The sequence below is a fragment of the Crocodylus porosus genome, unplaced genomic scaffold, assembly GCF_001723895.1.
Source record: "Crocodylus porosus isolate Cpor-Errol unplaced genomic scaffold, CroPor_comp1, whole genome shotgun sequence".
In the NCBI taxonomy this organism is placed as follows: domain Eukaryota; kingdom Metazoa; phylum Chordata; order Crocodylia; family Crocodylidae; genus Crocodylus; species Crocodylus porosus.
The window spans coordinates 8,332,071-8,347,784 of record NW_017728914.1 but is presented as its reverse complement, the minus strand read 5'-3'; positions in this window follow the sequence as shown (position 1 = coordinate 8,347,784).

The following is a 15,714-nucleotide window of genomic DNA, read 5'->3' as shown; positions in this document are numbered from 1 at the left end:
TCATGTAAATGAATGGTCATCTGTTCCCATCTCAGATGCAAATGAGACCTAGGGCACTTGTTGCACTTTTGTCACCCTTATCTGGAGAGTTTTAGGTGAGTCTCTCACTGCATCTTAATCAGTTTCTGTTTAGGTGGGGGGGGGCGAGTCTTTGTGAGTCAGACAGTCTGTGTCCTGTGTCAGGGTTCCCCAAAAACATGGAGCGGACAGGTAACACTTCAGGCCTCGGCTTAGAGCAGGAAATGGGTGTCTGTTAGAAGCTAGATACCCTGCTGATGGCCTCCTCCACCCCTATAGCCACTCCCAGTCCTCTGGTATAAACTAAAACAAAATGCAAGACCACTGATTTTATAACAAAACACTCTCACCCTGCTGGGCCAATGCTTTAAGTCCCCCTTAGTCTTCTGCTTGCATCCCTCAGAGCACAGCCTGGGTTGTGGTCAGTCCCTCTCTGCAACTATCCTTCTCAGGAGCTCCTCTTCCTGCTGCTTGCAGGGCAGACTTCCTGCTTTGGCTCAGACCCTGGGCTTATATGCCTCAAAGCCCTGCCCCCCTTTTCTGTAGTGTGGCTCCCCATAGCCACACACAGGGGTTTTACCCCTTACTTAACGGCTACCCTACACTCCTGCTGCTGCAGCCCAGCACCGCTGGCTTAACTGGTTGCACACTCTTAAAGTGACAGGAGTCCTCTGGCTCCCTTTTACAGATTCCCTCTGTCTTGACCAGCTGCTTCAATCTCTGGCTCCATCCCAGATGTCTGTCACAGTTTTTTCTCTCTTAATACCATCTGCCCCTCTCCCACCTTCATGTGGACCACTTTTGTACATGTTCTGGATGTGCTGGTTGGGTTTTTCTCCCCCTTCCAGCCTTACTAATTTTCAAGCCTGTTTCTTTAGTTTTTTGAATGACCTTCTGGGGACTATAAAGCAGCTGGAGACGCTTGCCTTTGGGCCAAGTTTTCCCTGTTTCATACTCCAAATTTTCATAAGCAGTCCCCACAGCCTGGCTCCCAGTAACGGCAGGTTTCTCTTTCCTCCTGCTCCATTATGTATGAGAAACAGGATCTGGGTTCCCTGTTACAGAGCATCACTTGCAAATCACTTTATTCAGTACTGGGAAGCCCCCATCTGCAGTACTGTGTCCAGTTTTGGGCCACACAATTCAAGAAGGATGTAGACAGTTTAGAAAGAGTCCAGCAGAGAGCTACAAGAGTAATTAGAGGTCTAGGAAACATGATTCTCAGAAAAGACTGAAAAAACTGGAACAATTTCTTGTGGAGAGAGACTAAGGGGAGATTTGATTTCAGTCTTAAAACAGCTAAAGGATGATATATGGAGATGGAGATCAAACTAGTATTTGTAACCACCAGGGTTGGGACAAGCAGCAATGGTTTTATAATTAATTAAGGAAAATTTAGTTTGGATGTTAGAAAAAATATTCTACATTCTTGAATGTTTTTAAAAGCAGGTTAGGCAAACACTTGTCTAGGACGGTTTAGACAGGTTTGACTGTGCACTGAACAGGAAGTTGAACTAGGTGACCTCTGAATTTCCCTTAAAGCCCCAATTATTAATTATTCTAATGAAGGTTAGAATGGTGTTTGTGATCTAGGGGGTCCAAATGGGATGTTGCCAGGTCAAGGCATGTGTTTTGCAGGCCCACCACATACTTCGATAAACACAAGTACTAGAAGGAGATATTAGAAAGGAAAAATGTTCTCTGGGGAATTTATGGCAAGTGAAAAGAGCTTCCAAACTGGCATGTTATTAAAATAAAATACATTCAGAATAAGTGAGAACTGGACTCAATGCTTTTGTCTTTAATGCCTGTTATTTAATGTTAAAAGTGAAATTTCAGTAGAATTCACTTTTTGACTGTAAGAAGCCTTTGAACTTAGCAGAAGTAAAGCTGCTGACAGATGGGCATCTTCATGGATTTTTTTATAGTACACACCACTTAGTACATGTATAATGAAGAATGGTACTATTGGGTATCAGTATTGATGGGAGTAAAGACTGCGGGGACAGCATAAAATACAAGCAACTAGTTGAACATACCATGAAAGATCAAGCTTGTCCAGCTGGGAAAATAACGCAGAAGAGATGAAACAGATTATTTGTGTCACTTTCTAATTGTATAGGTTGGTTGCAGTGGCTATTGATAGACCATTAACACACAAGGGGTGGGGGGGGGTGTTTTATTGCTCCACTAATAGCTGGCTTGAGTATGTTATAAAGTAACTTTGGAGTTCACATCTTCCCAGCTGTTCATTAATTGAAATGAACTGAAGAATCATTACATCTTAAATCTAACTGACCAGACATGGAAACCTTTTGGAATAAACCTGATACAGACTTGGAAAAGACATGTTTGGTCATGAGGTATGTGGATTACAAAATAGATTGTTGGATTAGGCAGTAGGGGGGCTAGCTCTTCTGCTCTTGCTGTGTGACCTTAGGCAAAGCACTTCATTCTCAATGCCTCTGTCTCTTCTCTCAACCTCATTCAGACCCTGTTTTTGCTTCATTATAATATATAGCATGATCAAATGTCAATCTTACCTAGGACTTTTAATGATTACTAAATAATAATATATCTTTTGTCGAGATGGATGAATAACTGAGTATTAACAAAATGTATTTTCCATCAATTAGTAGATGTAAACAGTTTTCAACCCTGTTTCTTTGGTTTTTTGAATGACCTTCTGGGGACTGTAAAGCAGCTGGAGACACTTGCCTTTGGGGCATGTTTTCCCTGTTTCATACTCCAAATTTTCATAAGCTTAGGTATAGCTTAAATAAATCAGTAGTGAGCACTTGGAGGAAGCACTAAACTGTGTTGTTATTCAGGGCTCCAAGTCTCTTCCCCTGTCTGGTTACATTTTTTTCTGACCAGTGTAATTCATGACAAAGCTGATAAGCCCCCGTACCATACTCCATTTCTAATCCATTTCAAATGGACTTCATTTGATTATTGCAGAAACAATAACAAAATCAGGGCAGAGAACTGCAGTTTTTTACACTCAGTTTTTCTGCACTATGCTTCACTGATTCAAAGGATTCTAAAGATAAAAGGTTATCTTAGCTTCGTTTGTTCTATTTTTTTGTGATATGTTTCTTTAATGGAGCCTTGTTTAGAGTGGGGAGTAAAGCTTTGCACTGTGCTAACCTCATTCTTATTTGGGATACATTTTGATGTGTAAGAGTGGCACTATCACAAGTTCCTTTGCTGCTGGCCTTTTGCAGCTCTAGTGTGCAGGAGCACCAAAAGAAATCACAGCTTTTGCCTTTTGGAGAGTCTGTGCATTAACTAGGAGTGCAGAGCACAGTGATCTCCTATATGGCTGCTAGTGACAGAGAAAGGCAAGCGAGTTCTCCCTTTCTTTATCTGAGCATCTTTCTTTGAGTGTTTGCCTGAGACACCCTTGAAATCCTCACCATCAAAACATGAGGTAGGGTATCTTTAAAATGCATGTGTGAAACAAATCAGTACCAATCAACATGTAACAAAAACTGGTGCATAAAGCTATGGCCTAGGCCCTGTACCAGATTACTGCACTCTATGTAAGGGGAAAGTAATCTTTAGTAACCTGATTATGGCTAGTTCACAGTTTCTGTGGACCTAACTCCAAGGAACCCCAACTAAACTGTACAGCATTAATAGTAAAACTGATCAAAATAATACATGAAATGCATAGAAATATAAATAATTACTTCTGATCAAATGTAGTGAAGGTTATATTTGTTTGGGGCTGTTGTGCATATGGGATTGATCATCAATGTCATGCTGAGCTACATTGTCAAATAATGAGGTGCTCTTGAATTAAAGGTTGTGCCAAAAAAAGAAATGCCACTGCGCTACTGAGCTGTCACTTTGATATGAAGAAAATATACTGCTCTGAGATTGGGTCTGCACACAAATTTCCCAATAATGCAAAAGCTGTAGACAAGGACTGACTGCAATACATTTTCATATAGACTCTTAGGATAGATCTACACTGTATGCCCAGAGCATCTTAGCAGGAACACACCTGAGTATGCCCTTCTTTTCTGCTCCTTCTCTGATGGGCCAAGTCTAGAAATGTGGTGATGCCACTCATAGGGTATCCCTCCATTGCTCCTCTCAAGACCTCAAAGGCCCTTGCATCAACTTTGGTGTTGTGTTTCTGGGGCTGATGCCTGCAAATGAAAGTAAATGGGAAGGGCTGCTTGGCAGTATCTCTGTTGGGACATTTTGGGGATGTGGTCATGGCTATGCTAGTTGAAAGATGACAGCATGTCCCTTTCAACATGAAACAATATTTTAGTTTCCCTGGGAAATTTATAATCAAACCTGTTTTTACTTTTCAAATTACCATTTTGTTATTTGAATATCCATTCACAGGAATAAGATAGCCAACCACAACTGACACTGCAAAACCAACACCTCATAACCAATAAATACAACATGAAAAACAAACAAACAACGTTTAAGTCTGAGTCTTGTGAAGCAGAAAATGGTGAGTAAATCAAAATTTTCTTTCTTAATATGTGATGAAAAAGTTGTTGAATTAAAAATTTCACAGTCAGCATAGATATAAATAAAATGAGCTGTTGGCAGTAGTTTCTTACTGTGATGGTTGGAAAGTGATTGCCTTGCCTGCATTTCATACTAGAGCATGGTCTTGTCTCCAAACCACCCTTTTTTAATTAATACAGTTGTTCATTACTGCTTCTCAGAATTCCCACTTGATATATCAAGGATAGGACATAAGGACAAAGGGACATTACCATCTTGGACACCTTTTTAGCAAAATAACACTTATTATTAGCCAGGTCACAGGGCATGGACAGATCCAAGACTCAGGTGTAGGTAGGGGGCCAGGTCAGGTCCACATGAGCTAGGGCTTCCTGCCCAGGCAGGAGCAGTAGCTCCCCCAGAAGTGCCTTTCTTCATTGTTTCCACCTCTCAGCCACCCAGGGAAGCACAACCAGCACCCCCTTACACAGATCCCTAATCACAAAACACTATTTAAAACATAGTTTTAGTGAAAATAGGATTTTACATCAGATGTCTGTTGTTTGTTTCTGTGCAATAGTCAAGAAAACAGACATAGACCCTGAAAAAATAATAGGTGAAGCTGTTTGAAGAAAATCCATTATGAACTTGCCTCTTTAATTAATTAGTCATTGATTTGAGACTGGATCTTCTTCTTCATGGTACTTGATATTTGCAAGTATTTGTTCAGTAGTCTGGATGAATAGCTTTTATCAGGGGAGAAATAGCTTTTATCATGAATAACTTTTATCAGGGGAGAGGGATTGTATTTACAGACTGTTTGCATTGATTATTTTCTGTTTGTCATACATTTGTGGTTATTTCTATTCCCTGTCCAGATGACTGACAAACTTTAAATAGAGGAATGGATAATAAATTAAACCTAATTTGTTATGAGTTTTTGAGGCATCATTTTATGTCAATTTGTTCAAATTTGAGATTAATAGAATTTGTATAAATATCCAAACATTGGCTAAATTCTCAGAAATATTTAATACTGTACTGTATCATATCAATCAGAGCATTTTTCTTTACTGATCAACTTCAATAGACTTGTTACAATTTGTGACACCATGCATTAAACTAAAGTTCACCAAAACACATTCATGATTTTCAAAAGAATATCTAAACTGCCAGAGGTTTTAGTCAGTACTAAGTGCATCTACACATGTCCTCACAGTGCTGTAACAGAGTAGATACATCCATTAAAAACTAAAATTAAATTAAAAGTAGCTAAAAACTAAAGCTCAGACTATTAAAAAAAATTAGACACTTTGCTTTGACTTAAATAGAATATTTTGTTTGACCAAAAATAAATATTGCTGGGATCCTTTGACCCTAGCTGACTTCTTGCCCCTTGGGCAGGGGCCTGGATCCGATGATCTTATGAGGTCCCTTCCAGCCCTAATGTCTACGAATCTGTGAATTTCATTCCACCCAAAATGATTTATTTGGGTTCTCTTTTTCTCCAGAAGGAACGAGTAATTATTTTGGGTTGATCTGAATTTTCCCCCTTTCCAAATTCTCAGTTTGACTAGCAAATCAAATAAATGGTTATTTGTACAGCTTTAGGTATTACATGGACAGTACAAAAAAAAAAAGTAGCCTTAAAACTATGATAGTTGTTGAGTGCATGTTATCCCCCTGCCTCATTCACCAAATAACTAATCATGGTATGGTCAGAAACTACCCTTCTGACTGTTGAGTATTTTTAAAAGTTATCTTGTGACTCGCAAAAATAAGTAATGAAGGCCGACCTCTCCACACAGACCCCTGCTCCCAAAAAGTAAAGAATCAGGGAAGAGTACAGCTCTGCAAATTCCTGTCCTACCACACTCATACAAGTCCTACTATATTCACAAAAATGTATTTTCAGAACTAAACGAGCAAGTAATCATAGGCCATTATGATGAGGAAGATTAATTTCTCTCTGCTTTCTGAGGAATGCCATCCTTGCTGTGTAAATTAAGTCACTACCATCCTCCAAAATGGATGAGATGCAAAAGGAAATGAGCTAAGATTTGTGGATGTCTGACTGAGAGAAGAGAGAGAGATGGAGGTGACTAAGTTCATCATAATGCATGTGACTAATCTGAAAGCAGCTCACTGTCATCATCATTGGAAGTCCCTCAATAAGAGGATGGAAGTCTCCCAATAAATAGAGAACACACTGGTGAGTCTATAGAGGAGGTCGATCAGATATCTGCATGTTCGATAGCAGATGTGGCAAATGTGTAGGCAACTGTCGATCCTCTGGATCATGGTGTACATGTAAGAGGCCTGTTCAAATGCCCAACGAAACCATTTGTCACTGACAAGCCCAACCCGAGTGGCATAGCTTGTTACAAGTTTCACAGATGTATACATTGTGTGAATTCAAGTCCAAGTTTACAACACATTGATTTCTTCTTTCTCATTTTGCTTCCATCCTCTGGGTCAAAGCCACTTTGTTGAGCTGAGCCCACTACCAGATGTTCATTCCAGATTAGATGGAATTCTACTCACTGCTCCCAGCTTCCTATTATTGAATGACTTCATATAATTTTTGCACACATTGTGGTACTGCCGTAGAGGGCAACTCTGCTTTTTAGAGCTGTCTTGAATCTTACTATACAAAATATTTCTTGGGGATGTAGTCCCCTCCCATTCTCCTGACAAGGGCAAACCATCACAACATCCTCTTTCTGATAGTGGTTTCTAAGTGTGTCAGTCCTGTGTGCTCCAATACCTCAGTGTTTCCTATTCTGTTTTCCCACTTTATTTTCAGGATATTACTCAGACATCTCATGTGGAAACTGCTTAGTTTCTTGGTGTGACTAGCATATGTAGTATACATTTCTGAATCATAAAACAGGGATGACAGCACACTCGTAGTCTCATAGATTTGCATCTTCATCTCAGCTGATAGTTTCCTGTTATTTCATGCACGTTTCTGTAATAGCCCAAAATCAAAATTCTTAGTTGCTTTTAGGATTCTGTTAATCAGTTGAGTCCAAAGGTCAAGATTCCTGCCAATTGTAGAACCTAAGTAGCAAAAAGTGTCAATGACACCAATATATTTATCTACCAGAGTGATATCAGGTATTGGGTCTTCCATCCCTTGGTACATGATCGCAGTCTTCTTGAGACTAATTGCCATCCCAAAATTCTTGTGTGACTCATAAAATCTGCCCAAGAGACTTTGCAGGGAAGATTCACTGTGGGCTACAAGGCCATGTTATCTGTAAACAGGAAGACTCTCAGAATAAGTTCTTTCATTTTGGTTTTCACTCTAAACCTGGCAGTGTTGAACAAGCCTCCATCTAGTCTGGTTCAAAGATAAATGCCATCATTGCTGTCCTTGAATGTATGAAGAAGCAGGAATGAAAAGCAGATGTTAAAAAGCATGGAAACTAAGCCACCCCCCTGTTTCACCCTGGTGTTGATGTCAAAGGCATTTAATTTTTGTTTTCATACACTACAGTTGCATTCATACCTTGATGTAATGAGTGAACGGGGCTCAATAGTTTGAGAGGGACAACCCAATTTTCTTAGAAAAGTTAAAAGGCCATGTCTGCTGACTGTATTGAAGACCTTCATCAGATTGATGAAGGGTTTGTACAGTAGTATTCCTTTTATTCTACACTTCTCATGCAGTCCCTTGACGGAAAATATTGTATCCATGGTGAAGTGTCCTGTGCAAAAACCTCACTGACTTTCAGGATAGATTTTTTTCACCTAGAGATTGTAGCCTAAGGAGCATGATATGAGTAACAATTTTTCTGACAATGTTCAACAGAGGGATACCTCTATAGTTATCGTAGTCACTTCTATCCCCTTTGTTTTTGTGTAGTTGTAGAAACTGAGCATCTTTGAAATCTTGTGGTACCACTTTCTCTTTCCAACAGAGCAGTATGATATCATGAAGTCTTAAAAGTAATTCATCGTTGACACATTTGTAGATTTCAGCAGGCAAACGGTTGTTCCCAGATGCCTTGTTCCCAGGAATCGATTTAACGTTTTTTTCTAAATCTTCTAATGTAGGCTTGTTGTCCATATCCACCATAACTTTGAACTGTGGTAATCCTTCAAGCTCTTTGTGTTTGATTTCAGTCTCACTGGAGTATATAATTCTATAGTGTTCAATCCAAATGCTCAAGTTGTTTTTATCAGTAATGACATTTATGTTCGAAGTCTTTCAGCAGAGCTGTTTTCTTCCTGACTGGATGAATTGCTCATTCAATCCCTTAGTACATTCCACAGTTATTAGCTGCATCAGGTACTTTCTAAATATCATCACAAAGTTTCAGCCAAAAATCCTAGCCTCCTTTTGCATTTCTCTTAGAGCCTTTCTCAGGTTTTTCAGGGTTAAGGCATTCGGAGATTTCTTATAGTTGGTAAGCACTGCCCTTTTGTTCTTAACCAGTAGTATAAAGATTTCAGGGTGCTCATCAAACCAATCTGCTTTTTTCACCAAACATTGTACCTGTTAGTTTTTAAGCTTTCCCAAGCTTTGGTGAATGAGTTGTTAGGTAAACTTGCTTTCACAGCTTCTTCATTGAATAGTCTACATCGGTGGTCTCCAAACTTTTTAAGTCAGAGATCACTTTTGGAATTTAAAAGGAACCAATTTAAAATGCCCCCTTGTCCCCGTACCCGCCAGACGAGCCGCTTCTGGCTCTGTCCCCTTCCCTGCCCCACACCACCCTGACTGCAGCTGCAGCGTGGGCTTTGCACCCTAAGCCCTGCTGAACGTGCCCCCTGGGCCTCTGACCCTTCCCTCCCTCTCTGAGTGACATGCTGGGCTGGGGGGAGGCGGTGGTACTCAGCCCCCACTGCCCAGGATGACCTTCAAGAGGCTCTGGGATCCACTGGTCTACATGTTTCTATGTCTTCAGTTTAGGTGATGTCTATCTGAGGACAATTGGTAGTTTTGTTATGGTGGATCTTTCTGACATTGGTTTTGACTTTGCAGCAGGCTAAGGCATGGTTAGTGTCACAGTCAACATTGTGATAAGACCTTGTATGCAGGATTCTTTCAGCTACTTATGCCTTGCCAGTACTAGATTTTATTGGTGCTAGTATCTGGATCTTGGATGTTCCCACAGTGGCTTTCTTGTGATTTTTCCAGTGAAGTAGGTATTGGTAACACATAAATTTTGACTTGCACTAAGTTCTAACACTCACTGGCCATTTTCATTCCTATTATTAATTCCGTGTTTGTTCAGAATACCAAGCTAATTCTTAAAATTGCATACAACTCTTGCATTGAAGTCTCCTTGTACTATAATGGTCTTGTTTCTGTGACTTTTCTCAGTCTCTTCTTCAAGTTGTTAGTAGAAAATGCTCTTCTCTTTGTCACTAGCTTGAAGGGTAAATTCATAGCCATTAAAGAGTGTGATGAGGCCATTCTGTGTATGCACTCTGAGCATCATAAATTGAATAGATACAGCAATGGGACTTTCACAGAAAGATAGTAAGCTGTTCCTAATAGCAAGTCTTATTCCCTGCACTCTCCTTTCTCTGCTGTTTTCCCATGCCAGAATATGGTGTAATCATTCTTTTGGACTGAACCTTTCTTTGAGAGCTGAGTTTCTGATAATGCAGCAATGTCAGTTCTGAGTCTAACCAATTCAAAGTTTACAAGTGCTGTTTTCTGGAAATCAGAGTCTGAATCAAATGTAGGGTCAGAATCCAAACATTTCAGCATGCAAGTCACTTGATCATTTTGGCCAGTATAGATGACATCAAGATGTTCAGCGCATATGCCTAGGCAAAAGTATGGAGGAGTGGAAGTGGATATAGCAAAGAATTCCAAGAGAAAGGAGTAGATCCTGGCTCTGTAGAGTCACAGATCTTTTCTTTTTGTGTGCCTCAAGTGTGTGCCTCCATAGCAAGGTGAGTTTGCTCAAAATGACCAATGCCTTGTCATGTATCATGGTGGCACTGAGGATAATTCAGTGCTTGAGTAAAGGCATTGATATTAACATTACATTTCTTCAGATGTGCCTTCAAGGTGTCCTTGGATCTCTTCTTTTGCCCATCTCTACTGTGGTGACAATCAGTGAATATAGGACCTGTTATAGAAGCTTGTTTTCAGGCATCCTTAAGACTTTTCCTGCCTAACACAATTGGTGCTGTACAAACACATAGTTTCAATGCTGGTGGTGTTTGCTTGAGCAAGAACACTAGCATTCATTCTTGCATCTTTCCAGCTGATAAGGAGATTTTTCCAAAGGCATTGCTGATCATAAAATCCCAAAGCTTTCAGGCCTTTCAGATACATCATCGCAGTTTATCACAGTGCCTAATACTAATTTGAAAGCAACTTGCCATAGACAAGTCATGAACCACATATATCCTATTTTATGGAGATAAATAACTTCATGAGATGTCAAAATAAGTTTTGGAAAAAAGTGCACACAAAAAAATCACACCAAGGAAAACAAAAATATTTGAACTATACATTATCAACATACATTTTGTAGGTCAGTTTCATTTTGATAAAGAAATGGATAATCTGTTTGTTGCTAATTATGGTAGTTTAAAAAGAAAATATTTTGAGCAAGATATTGATCAAGTTTTCACATCATCAGTTCTTACATGGAGTAGCGGTGGCTAAAAATAACTTTTTCTGATTTGCAGGAAATTTCATTTTTTAAAACTTAGTTTTGTTATGAATCAGACTGAGAAAAATATGTTTTTGGAATTATCTCTAAACAGGGAACTTCGAGAAATTCATTTTGGACACACTAGTGCACTCTGTTTCTGAGAGGAAATATGTTTTCCACAACGTTGCATTAACTCTGTGAAATTGACATTCTTGTCTATATCACTGTAATTTCTGACCAGATCCTGTACCGAGCTATTGAAGCTCAGCAACTATATTATTCATTCTCTCCTTGCTTCATTAACTGAAGTCAAAGAAATTATGCATAAGCCATTGGCATTTTCTATAAATATAATACATATGTTTATATTCTTGCATATCTGTATATGTCTATTAAACCTCAAGATGGCTGGTGTGTGTAACTGATTATTTTTATTCAGGATACATGTCATTAGCAATTATTCTCAGATCTTGGATCATCTTCCTCAGTCATCTCTGGACTCACCATTGACTTCCCTATTTAATGGAAAACTGTCATCCTTGTATCAATGGCATATCACCACTGCTACTAACTTAAACTATTGAGCTTTTAATATAGGGGTCCCTGCCCAAAACAACACCACTTGATGACCGGAGTAAAAGTTAGCCCAGAGAGAATTCTGTTCAAGCCTGGTAACAAACTCAGGGTCACGGGAGTGTCTGGTTGGAAGTGGTGTGCCAGAACCCTACCCCAGTTCCTGGGGGCAGTTCCATGAGGGAATTAAACCTGCATATCTGACCTACTGAATGAGCCCTCTAACAATACCATTCTTTAACAGGGAACATTAACTCTTCCTACTTAAAATAAAACATTGACTTCTACTCTGTTTTTGTAATAGCTTAGATGAATGATTCCAGAGATCAATCAGGCTCCCTCAGTGCTCAGGGCAGGTGAGGGATGGGGAAAAAATTATGCTGACCACTGGAAAGCCAGTGGGGGGAGGTGGGGGGGGTTGGACAGTAGGAGGGGAAGGAAACAGGTCACAGAGTCTAGCCTGTCCCTGCCCTCTGTACTCAAGCAGCACCTGCTGATGCTGTCACTTCTGCTCTAGCAGTGTGGGTTTAGGTTCATGCTACTGGAGAACAGGCTTGCTGCATACTAGCTGCATCAGCCCCACAGCACAGGGTCCCTGGGAGCCACCACAGGTGTCCCATTCACTCTTCCTTCCTGCCTAGATCCTCAACTGGATGGATGCAGGGCTGCTCCTGCCATGGCACAACTCCCTGAAAGGGGGTGCTGTTCCACTCACTCCCATGTTCCCCCAGATATACTACTCAGTGGTTGCATATACACGAGACACTGACTACACAGTAGCTTATTACTACTGCATAGTAGTGTGACATGTCACAAAGCATGATGCGAGGCTACTGCACAGTAGTAACAAGCTACTGTACAGTCAGTGTCACCTGAAAGCTGTTCGGGAATGCTACTGGATAGGAACTCCAGTTACTGTGCAGTGATTTAGTACTTGTGTATAAAAGTACTAAATGCCTGTGCAACAACAACTGCACCATCAGTGTCTTGTGTAGATACAGCCCGTAAGGGGCTGTACCTGCCCAGCCCCTATGGCCAGGCAGCATGGGGCTATTCCTGCCATGTCAATGATTCCTTGGTCAAGGGGATGAGATTCTGGTGCCCCATCTGAGATACCTGGGTTGATGCCCCACTCACCCGTATGCTGACGCATAATTCTAGGACAGGGTACAAGGTTGTGAATTTCAAGAAAGGACAAGTCCTAAATTTTGGGAAGATATCAGATTGATGGTACAACCTTTTCCTCAGCACATTTAATTCCCTATTTTAGATAACACTTTTGCTTAGTTTGTTGTATTTTGTGAATAGCAGTATATATTTTTCTATATATTAGTATGCATTGTATTTTCAAAGCACAGCTACTGTTCACTGTGTTTGCAGTGGTGAATACTTGATGTGCTGCAAAAAAAGATTTCAGGGTCTTAAGTTATATATTAAGAAAATAAGAACCACAAACGATGTGTTTGGCTTAAGTTATTTGCCCAGCATCATACAGGAAATCTGTGAAACAAACAAACAGAGTTTTCCAGAGTAGCATTCAATGGCCTAAAATCTTCCCAATCTTGTAGCGTCCTGTCTCACTCTCAACACATGCCTTCTACTGTCTCCAATAACTGAGGCATGAAGCCCATTGTTATCATTCTTCTCTACCATGTAGACTTGATTTATTCCAGAGTACGTCCTGTTTATGCACAGCACGGTGAGAAAGCTGAATGGGGAAAATCAGCCTGTTGCTTGTATGTAACTAAAGACCGTTTTGTAATAAAAGGGGCCTGAATGAAGTTACACTGGTATTTCCTAATTGCAAAAGTTTGACTTTAAAACTGTACCAACATTCTTTTATTGTAGTGTTTTTGTGAATAATTAAATCAGCTGCACTTCATGGTTGCTTAGAGCAAAGAGGAGAGGAGTAGGGAGCACATAAACAGAGTTGTAGGTATAGGTTCCTTGGATGCACTAGAAAAAACTTTTACAACCTGTACTCCTGCAAACCCTCTTCTCAAAATAGTGCCACCAAAGGATTGGGATGATTTCCCTGCCTCTGCAGTTATAACATCTTTAGACGCTGTTTAACTCACCTCTGCTGGACTTGCTTCTCTTGATGGCAGGGGGAAGGGGTAGTACAAATATGAAGAACCTTCAGAGTAGACCAGCTTGTATCAAAAAGCAGATGTCTTTCTGGGAAGATTCCCATGCTTCCATCTAACTCTTGTGCCAAGGCAAGTTCATTCCCCTACATTCTGGGTTTCCAATTTCCAATTTGTGCCGCTGCAAGCATATGCCCCTGCACATCTGGACACAGCCAAAGAGAGTATCAACACTTCCAGTGTGAACAGCTGCATATACTATGTTTGCCCAATGCTGCCTGTGTCTTTGATTGTGGTTATGAGCAATGCATTTTTTTTAATGGGAAAGCAAAGAAATAGATTCTGTAGCACACCCTGGCTTTGAACCCTAGGGCTAAGGAGGAATGTGTCAGACTTAAATATTGGCAGTACCTTAATGCTGCAAATGTGTCAGCCAGGTGCATTTCATGCAGAGAGCTTTTGAGTATTTATCTACTGAATATATTTTGTCCCTTCCTGAATATTTCTGCAGAGCTTGTGCACTGCTTATCTTGTCTTCCTGCTTTTGATCTTCCACTGACAAACATGTGATTGGTATGGATATAATGGAAGCTGAAACATGCCACTAGAGAATTTCAAAGATTCATGCAAGTAAGAACTGTAACACCAAGGCTGTTTTTTAATTAGTATTTATGTAGGGGGGGTTTCTGGCTGAGGGCAGACCTGTGTAAGTTTTCCAGGGTGCAGAATACTCACCTTTCCTCTTGCAGCTTGAGTATATTTGAAATCCATTTGCAAGTCAGAATTAGGATCTGAACTATACAGTTACTGATATAGTTCAGCAGGAATGATAGGCTTTACTCAGGGGAAACCTAGAACTGGCATATCAGAAGGTTTGAGCTTTGGCCAAACCGTATGTGGGAAGCTTGCATGGAAAGTACTTGAATTCTCTAAGCCAAGCTCAGAAAGAGCAGTCTAAATGCTGATCTTCCATTCTGCTCTATATGGGCTATTCCCTTCATCCAAGTTCAGCCCCTGTAAGTTAATGGAGTTGTCCACAACCATAATCACTTGTTTGGAATGGCTTCCAGGATCAAGACATCAGACAGGTTCTATAGAATTTTTTTTTTTTTGCATTGTATGTCTGTTTGTGTTTTAGAGTTAAATGCGTTGCATCCTACTCCCAAATTTCTTATCTCTAGTCTAAATTTCCATTTTATCTGTTAATATAAATCATTTTCCAGGAAGTGCTACTTGTGTATGCTCTTTATCTTTCTAGATTTCTGTGCAAACTGCTATGGTTGCACATGACAGGTGGGATATCAAATAAAAAGAACATCCACTCACTGCACACAGTTTAGAGAAAATACAAAACAGATAGTTATCTGTGCACTCCTCTTAGCTGAGAGACACTGTCAGAGAGCAAAGATACTTTCTGTTCCATAAAAAAAAAGTTTTATAGTGACAAAGAAGTCTCTTCACAATGTTCCAGTAAATCTGACTGATAATGCTGACTGGAAATTTGTGAAGGAATATGCAGCACATTCATTATCTAGTTACTCGCCTGGGCTGCTTGCAGCAGTGTTAGAGAATAATAGGAAAAGTATTATCAGGATTAAGAAGTTATTCACTTCTCTGTGCCTTAATCAACTAAAGTAAAAGGGGAGGAAAGGAAGCTGATCACCCTTGGCAACCCTTTGGGTGAAAAAATATCTATCTATCTAGATACAGATATTAGTAGTAGGGGTGCACTGATGGAAAATTTGGGGGCAGATACTGATACTTGATTTGTAAGGAGGCATATCAGCCAATACTGATCCAATTTCTGATACAGCTGTGTCCAGGTGGTAAATCTTTTGAGGTGGAAGGAGAGGGAAGGGAGATGGGGGGGCAGATCAATGCCCCATGAAGTGAGGGAGGGAGTGGGGCAGGGACTGGGGCAGGTACTG